The sequence below is a fragment of the Chenopodium album genome, chromosome 21 (genome assembly GCF_948465745.1).
Source record: "Chenopodium album chromosome 21, dcCheAlbu1.1, whole genome shotgun sequence".
NCBI lineage: Eukaryota > Viridiplantae > Streptophyta > Magnoliopsida > Caryophyllales > Amaranthaceae > Chenopodium > Chenopodium album.
The window spans coordinates 17,167,648-17,177,276 of record NC_137854.1 but is presented as its reverse complement, the minus strand read 5'-3'; positions in this window follow the sequence as shown (position 1 = coordinate 17,177,276).

The following is a 9,629-nucleotide window of genomic DNA, read 5'->3' as shown; positions in this document are numbered from 1 at the left end:
ACTTTAATCAAAGATTTCTTCAATTTAAAATTAATAGTCAATATTTGGTCAAGATCATGTGATATTGTTGAATGTATGATATCATAATAACTACAATTATTAAGTTTAATTATAATTATTGGATATCTTATCTTGTAGGGTACCCAAAACCAATTTGAAAAATCCGAATACCCGAACTTATTAGTTCGATCGGTTTATGGATATCAGTTTTAGTGATATTGGTTATCGGTTACCTGAACCATTAGTATTAACGGTACGAGTACTCGACCCATGCATGTTCAACCCTAATTATTACAATCACATAAGGACTTTGATCAAGTATATATAAAATCATATACACTAGAATTTCCCATTTAATTATGTATGCACTTTCAACCAAGTTGCTTTCGCGTGCTAACGCACTACGTAGTGGCTTAACTAGTTAAATTAAATCTAAAAAATTGAGTGTTAAGAAGAGAGTTCTGTAAAATCCCGTATTTTTATACGTGTTTTATTTAAAATATGTATATTATCAAGGTATTTAAATAATTTAAATATTTTAATTATGGTATTTTAACTATTTATCCTATGTAAGTTTGGAAATATTTGTATAAAAGGAAAGTTTATTTAATTATTTATTTTATAAAAGTTGGGGTTTTATTTTAGGAAAGTATGTATAGGGAATATTTCAAGCATCATAACCCCAAGCTTGAACCCCACTGTGATCATACACTTAAGCATCGTGGTGTCCAAAGGGAAAGAAAAGAGAGCAAAAGAGTCGCCAACAAGTTTTAGGAACTTGTAAACCGTTCACGAGGTGAAGGTTACACCCCTTAACGATCCATGAGATCGTCAACTCCAAAAGGTATTGAACCAAATAGGGTTCGGGGCTGAGGGTACGAATCCAATCTACAAAAGAGAGAACTCGCCGTATAAAATAGGCCTCTACTTTATTATACTCGTATTCATGTGCGCTTTTTCACTAACATGCAAACATCAAATTAACCCTAAACCTGTTTAATCTATGTTGGTTGAATATTAATGCACAAATAAAACTATTATTGGCGATCACTTGAATTAAAATCATATTAGCCTAAACCAAATATTAACTATCTTATTAAGCGTGATTTCAAGTACAAATTCTCTTTAAACATGCATAAAAGGCGTGATCAAGCAATATAATAATAATCATAATAAGGCATAATAAAGCTTAATAATAATAATAAGATCCTAGGCATGATACTAACAAGATTACTAACAAACTCTAACATGTCATTAAGCATTAAAGATCAAAGCTTTTAACCTAACATGGTACTAACATGATATTAGAAATGATAAGAGGCAAAATATGATACTAGAAAGCAATAATAACATCCTAACATGATACTAGGAACTAATAAATAAATATAAACATGCTTTCTACAAGAATAGAGCAATAAGATTACATACTTTGATGCCTCGTACCTCTTTCTAATAACAAAATACACGCATTAGTAAACTTCAATGAAAATAATAAATCAAAGAATTGAATTAAATAATTGAAATAAAGAGTTAAAAAGTTTAGACTGGATTTGGGACCAAACCCTCAGAAAAGTAAAAACTTTTCACGTCTAGGGCGAAGGCAGCTTCAAACTTGGCTAGGTGTTTCAAGATCTTGTGAATGCAATATGGTGTTTGTAAAAAGAGTTGGTTTAGAAAGAGAGAGAAAATCAAGGAAACCTTGATGAGAGTTGATGATTGTTGATGATTGAAAAAGGGGATATATGACCTTTATTTATAGGAAAAAAGAGGGTCGAAGAATTAAGATTATAATCCGAATTCGAATCGAAATAAAATTCGTAGACAACAGTTTTTGCGTATTGTAGGGAATATTTCAAGCATTATGATCCCAAACTTGAACCCCACTGTGATCATACACTAAAGTACGGTGGCGTTCCAAAGGGAAGAAAAAGAGAGCAAAAGAGTCGCCAACAAGTTTTAGGAACTTGTAAACCCAAAAGACAATCCAAAAGGACCATCAACTACTCCATAAGGTCTTGAACCAAACAGGGTCCGGGGATGAGGGTACGAATCCAATCTACAAAAGAAAGGACCCGCCCTATAAAATAGGCCTCTACTTTGTTCTGCTCGTATTCATGCGCGCTTTTCGAATAACATACAAACATTATATTGAACCTAACCTGTTTAATCTATGTTGGTTGAATATTAATGCACAAATAAATCTATTATTGGCGATCACTTGAGTTAAAATCACATTAGCCTAAACCAAATTAATAATTATCTTATTAAGCGTGATTTCAAGTACAAATTCCCTTTAGCATGCATAAAAGGTGTGATCAAGCAATATCAATAATATATATCAAGCAACATAAATAATAAATCATAATAATAATGATGATAATAGCATGATAAGGCATAATAAATCTTGATAATAATAGCAAGATCCTAGATATGATACTAACAAAATCAATAACAAACCCTAGCATGTCACTAAACAATACAGATCAAAGCTTTAAACCTAACATGGCACTAACATGATATCATAATATTAGAAATAAGTAAAGGCACCCTAAACATGATACTAGAAAGCATAAAATAACATCCTAAAATGATACTAGGAATTGAACGACCTAACATGATACTAGGAATCATAAAACAATAATAAGCATGCAATCTACATTGTTAATAAAATAGGGAATAAGCTAATCTACTTACTTTGAAGCCTCGTACCTCTTTCTAATAACAAAATACACAAGTTAGTAAACTTCAATGAAAATAATTAAGAACAATCAAATAATTAAATTGAAATCAAATTAAATAAAGTTTAGACTAGTTTTGGACCAAACCCTCAGAAATTATCAACCTTGCACGTCTAGGGCGAAGGCAACTTCGAACTTGGCTAAGAGATTCTAAGTCTTGTGAATGCGGAATATTGTGTGTAAAAAGCTAGTTTAGAAAGAGAGGGAGAAAGAAAGCATATATTGCTTAGAGGGAGAATAGAGAGAATTAAGGAAGAATTGATGAGAATTGATGAGAGTTGAAAACAGGGATTCGGACCCTATTTATAATGAAAATAGTCCGGAAAAACATAGAATTTGATAAGGAATAAAACTACACGCTGTCGCCAGGAATCGACTCTGTCGCGACGCGACAGAGTCTGTCGCGACGGGACAGGGTCTGTCGCGCGGCGACAGACTTGTCGTTTGGCGACAACCTGTATTAGCGCGTTTTCTTCACGCGGAATCCGATCTTTAATCAACTTGATCTACGGAATCCGTACAGAAGATAAAATACGTATTTTTAAGATAATAAAATAATATTTTACTCCAAATAAAAGTCTATTTTAAAATAATTAATTATTAAATCTAATAATATTAGAATTAAAAAGAATCTTCTAGAAACTTCTAGGAAATTATAATTAATCCTAATAATTAATATTAGGCCCTCCTCTAGATCATTGGGCCGTATTTAAATAATTAACCGGGCCCAGTTTAGTATATTGGCCATAACTTCCTCAATATTCATCGGAATTGGGCTTATAATATATCGTTGGAAAGGTCTTTTCGTGCCCCATCCAACTACACTATTATTAGACCTTTATTATGGACAAAACTAAACTGGTTTGGCTATTTTCAAATAAATAGAGTTATTTTCAAAAACAGAGAGAAGAGAATTTTAATTAAAACTAAACCACAACACTTGACTTTCAACCACTTTCACCTAATTCGATAATGGTTTGACGTGAAAGGCATTCATCACTGGGTTTGGTTTTGGGGAGACACAAATGGGTGTCTACAGAAGCCCCCACTTTGACTGAGTTTGAAGAAACTTATGATTCGAAAAACGAGAGTCAAAGTATCGATAGGGACGGAGAATGATTCAAAACGTTCTGCAATTCCAAATCATTCTTATAACGCCGATACCTGTAAAACAACCATTAGTTAAACAGATAAAAGAGTTAAGAAATGCGTATCTTGCACCGTCGAGCACACGTCTCTGAGCGTAACCGTTTTGTTGTTGCTTTTGTTGTTATTTGTGACAACCTCCACAGTGCCTCGTGAACGCCATCGTTGAAGATAACCTTATGTCGTCGTCTTCAATATTTCTGGTGACAATCCTCCACAGTATTTCGGGAACATCGTCGAAAATAACTGTATGTCGTCATCTTCTAGGTTGTGGCCGTACGTCGCCACGGCAGTGCATCGCTGCTGTAGACAATCTCTTCTTTACCTTGAGGGACCGTCGAAGTTGACCTTGCTTCGCCATCTCCAAAATTTGTGACATTGCCTCGCCACGGCCGTGCTTCGCCACCAGACAACTCCTCTCTATATTGGGACATTGCCAAAGAATCATCCTGCTTATTGACCCTTAATATATTTATCATTATTACTGTTATTTTTTATGTTTGTGCCAATACTTCAGTGCTTTTGCCTTTGTAAACCATTATTTCGGTGCTTCTATTGAACCATTATTTTGGTGCCTTATTATGAGCCAATACTTAGGCGCTTTAAGCTAAGTGAGACGATCTTTCATCAAGTCGATCACTTAATGCATCTGCAATCAAGCTGACTAAATCATGTCAATTTTCTTAAAGGGGCTAACTGGCGTACCAAGGAACCCAAACTTCTGAAATAGGCCCACAAAGTCATGAGGAGGGCCCCAGCATTCCGTCGCCACTCCAGCGCTGGCCAGAGACGCCTGTCGCGAGGTTTTGCCCCTGTCGCCACGCGATAGGGTCTGTCGCCTTGCGACAATTCTGTCGTTTGGCGACAGAATCGGGGTTTTAAAACCCGTCTTCTTCTTCATTTCCGCTGCTGCTCTGCTTCTCATATTTTCGCAAAAACTTCAAATTTCTCGTTCTTGCTCATTTCTCAACCAAATTAAATTCGCTCAAACTTGTTGCAAATCGAAGTTTTTCTCATCTATTTTCCCGATCTATGTAAGTTTTGCTCAAACTCTACTCGGTTTTTGATGAATTGTGCATTCTTGCTCGCGAATTTTCTAAAATTTCGAAAGTGTTTTTGCTTAATTTGCTTTGTTCGTTGAATTTTATGCCTTGAATTTGTTTAATTATGCTTGTATATTACCTTGGGAGTATTTTGAAACTTGTTTGACTCAATTTGGTGAAGAAACGAACGATTCACCATTGTTGGACCTCTTAAGGTCGTGAAGAACAATGTGGGTCGTTCTTTGCATTTTTACTGCTTTTGCTTGTACAATTTGTCACCATATTCATCATATGTTTGCAAGAAATTGTTTATTTGCTTAAAAAATGCTTCCATGCTTGATTGAATTTTTACTCTGTTTTAGTACTACGTACTCTGTTTTGCGAACATAGTATCATGCGGCTTAGGCGAACCTTAGATACTATAGAGCCTTAAATTTAATTACTTTTATATACTTTAGCATGGCTAGACGACGTGGTTCTGGTTCTCGGTCGAGAGACACGCGTCGAGAGGACGAGCCCACCAGTGAGGGCGAGGACGTGCCTTCTACTTCCAGGCTGGGTCTCATGCCGGATTGGGACGAGCGCACCCTGTTTCACGCGCCGGTTCATCATTTGTCGGAGCGAGTCCGACGAGGGCTTGCGAGTGGGAGGACCCGTAGCCACGGCTCGGGTAATTCCACCATCATTTCTCTGTACGACAACTTCATCAATCGCGATGAGGGGCTACGTCGTCTTTGGTAGTCATGTGGGTTGACTCCTCTCCTGCAGGCCACCCGGGCCATGTTTTCATACGATGGGGGTAACCTCGTCGTTCGAGCTTTGGTGGAGTTCTTTTGGGACACCACCAACACCTTTCACTTTCCCTGGGGTGAGATGACAGTCACTCCAGCTGACTTCAGCCTCATTACGGGGCTAGAGTTCCAGTCTACTCCTCTTCCTTTTGACGCCGGTGTCACCGTCTATTCGCCAGAGGTTCAGGAGTTGTTGGGGCCGATCGTCGTTCGGGCCCAGGCTGAGGCTCAGTCGGGACAGCTGAGTTCCCGATGTATTCGTCGCTGCACGCTGGCTGCAGCTTTTGAGGATGATGCCACCACCCGAGAGCAGCGGGTGCGCATCTTTGTGCTGATTCTGCTATCAGGGACATTTTCCCCTGATCGAGGTAGTAGAGTACTTCTTTACTACCTGTCCGCTGTTCGCGACCTTCACTTGGTCGGGACATATGACTGGGCCAGCATGGCCTATGCGGACTTTCTACTGGGCTTGCGGCGTTCCTGTCGTCACAAGGCCTTGTCTGGAGAGGTAGCCCTTTCCAGCTTTTGGAGGGTCGTAGAGGTACATCTCCTTTCCTTTTTGAGGTTTTAACTCTAGATTTAGAAGCATAATATTTACTGACTTTTGTCTTTTCATATAGATTTGGTTCTACGAGTACTTCCCTTCTCTTGCGCCTGCGAGGCCTTCTCTTCGCGTGCTCCCCATTGCTGCCAGTTGGGGAGGCCACCGAGGTCTACCGGAGGTGTTACGCCTTCGAGAGATGATCCTCTCGGTTGGTTTTCATAACTCATACTTTTCTCTCATCATCTTATGATATTAGTGCCTTATTTAGTGATTTTTGCAGGAGCCTAGCCCGGTCTATCGGCCTTGGGCTACTTTCCCTATCTCCGCGCTGGCGGCGCAGTACACAGCTGAGCGTCGTTACTTTCTGGGGACGTACGACGCGGTGGTCTACCTAGGGGAGAGGGTAGCCATCCAGCACTCCTCAGATACTTTTGTCGTTCCTGCTCCTCCACCCCGGCATATGTTCCACGATGCCTTGCAGCGGGATCGTGCTGGTGGACCTACTCGGGGTACTCCTTGGAGGTCCTACGTTCTCCTCGAGCAGAGCTATGAGGAGGACCTGCTACCGTTGCTAGCGCCGGCTCCTGTCCTTTTAGAGGAGGCAGCGGTATGTTTTTATTTTTTAGTTTATCTTTCTTTAGGTAGCCCCCAAGTATTTTTCTAACTTTTAATCTTAACAGGCTGGCCCTAGGGAGTTCATTCCTCCGAGGATGTCCATACGCTACCAGGGCATGTATGGGCCGATCGAGGAGCTTATTCCGCCGGCTCCAGAGGGAGAGCAGTTTGTGGAGCGGTCTATTCCTCGTCACCAGACTCAAGTAAGTAACTTCTCACATATTATCTTCATATTTGCTTCATAATTGTTACTGACTTGGTTACTTTGGCAGTTTTCTCGCGAGGTGGTGACGGCTATGGCTAGGTGCATAGACGCCTTTCGCAGCCAGCTTGTGAGGTTGCGGAACCGTGCTACCTGTCGTAGCAATGATGCTGAGGAGGTATTACTTTTTGCATTCATCATTTTTTACTTGTTTTTTTCATTTGTACTTGCTAACTTTGATTTACTTTTGCAGGGGCAGCCTATTCCTTCTCCACGCACTCGGTCGAGACCCGAGCCTAGGAGAGAGACTACTAGGTCCGACTCGAGGCGTCGCCGGACTACTTCCGGTGGTCGGGGTGGTCGTTCTGAGGCCGCCGCTGTAGAGGACTCGGCGTCATCACCTGAGAATGTTCCGACCGGGCCGACCATTTGAGGTGGGATGGGTGGTGGGATGTACGTGTTGGGCTCGTCGTCGCAGCAGCCTTTGCAGCCCCAGCCTCTTTCTGTCGGGTTCTAGGGTGAGGTTAGGTGGCCTGGCCCTGAGTTGCAGTTCGCGCCGCCTGGTGGCTCAGGGGACGATGATGGACATACTCCACAGAGTAGGACATTCTTTGATACATTTGGTGTCCCTCGTGACTTACGGCCTCCGGCGCCATAGTTGTACCTATGTTTTATTTATTTTGACTTTTGTAGGACTTTGTCTATTTTATTCACATGATTTATGTACTAGACACTTGTATATATATGCACTTATTATTTATTAACATTTTATTTACATGACTTATTATTTATTAGTTTTTATTGTGCATGTGAGTGTGTGAGAAAGTGTAATTTTTGCGCAAAATTTCCGTCATTTTTAATATTAGTGGAGGGTACCGACTCTCTCCCCCAAAAAAGAAATGAAAAAATGAAGGAAAAAAAGTATAATTACCAAAAATAAGCCTAAAATTAATTAAGCTTAATAAAATAGAATATAAAAATAATAATAATAAGGGTGTATGGATTGAGAAAGGAAAATAATAAAAAGTCAAGTCAAAGTCGAATTCAAGCAAGTAAAAACACGGTTTCCCACGAGTAGTTGGTGTCGGTGCGAAGAAAAATTCTGGCGCCACATGCGACAATTTTGTCGCTTGGCGACAGACTCACTTTTCTATTTCCTACAGAAATTGAATTCTGTCGTGAAAAAAGCTTATAAATAGCCCCCGAATTCTCCGTTTACTGCATAATTTAACCAGTTTATTAATTAATTAATTAACTAGTAATCATGCCTTTAGCTAAAAGACTTTTTGTGGATACATGAATGAGTGGTGTCGTCTTTTAACTTCTAAAGAGAAAAAAGCATTAGATACTTTCCGCATGGGGGGTATGTTTGGAATAAAGGGGGTGAGTCTTGACATGGATTTTATTTACTCTGCCATAGACTATTGGGACATTAATACTCACTGTTTTAGATTTTTCCATGATGAAATATGCCCTTTACCAGAAGAATTTGGAGCCATTATAGGCTATTGTTCCACAGATCTTGCGGTAATGCCTAGAGTTAGTGAATATTATTATAAAGATTTTGAATGCTTTTTTGATCTAAGGGGTATGGCCTTAAAAAATATAGTGCATGGCAGTGTAGTTGATTTGACAGAATTTGCACATTATTTTTATGACAATCCTAATCCTGAATTTCGTGTCCATAAGAGAAGAGCTTTCCTCTTTTGTATGTTTAACCAATTCCTTTTAGTTAGTTGTAAGGATAATGAAGGCCAAGCAATAATTATATCTGTTATAGAACAAGTTGAATCCGGGAGAAATCCAATGCCGCTAATTGTTGGAGAGACCATGCTATGGTTGGATGCATTAAGAAGGAAACCAAGAGCACCTTTTCGAGGTTCTCCAATTTTATTACAGGTATAAAATAATACTATTCTTAATTACAAAGAACTAAAAATATTTTTACACTGCAATACTAATCAAATGCATATTTTACAGATATGGCTCATGGAGAGGTTAAAATTTATTAATCCTCCTGACGATATACACACATACATTCCAAATTGCATAGTCCGGCGAAAGAAACAATTTTTGAAGATAGGTCGTCGTGAATGGAGCAAGGTGTTTGCTGCCGGTGATTTTACCATAATTGCCAAAATAAATAATAAATTTCAGGAATATAAATAGAAATCCTCCCCAGTGGAGTCGCCAAAAAACTGTAGGGAATATTTCAAGCATTATGATCCCAAACTTGAACCCCACTGTGTTCATACACTAAAGTACGGTGGCATTCCAAATGGAAGAAAAAGAGAGCAAAAGAGTCGCCAACAAGTTTTAGGAACTTATAAACCCAAAAGACAATCCAAAAGGACCATCAACTACTCCATAAGGTCTTGAACCAAACAGGGTCCGGGGATGAGGGTACGAATCCAATCTACAAAAGAAAGGACCCGCCCTATAAAATAGCCTCTACTTTGTTCTGCTCGTATTCATGCGCGCTTTTCGAATAACATACAAACATTATATTGAACCTAACCTGTTTAATCTATGTTGGTTGAATATTAATGC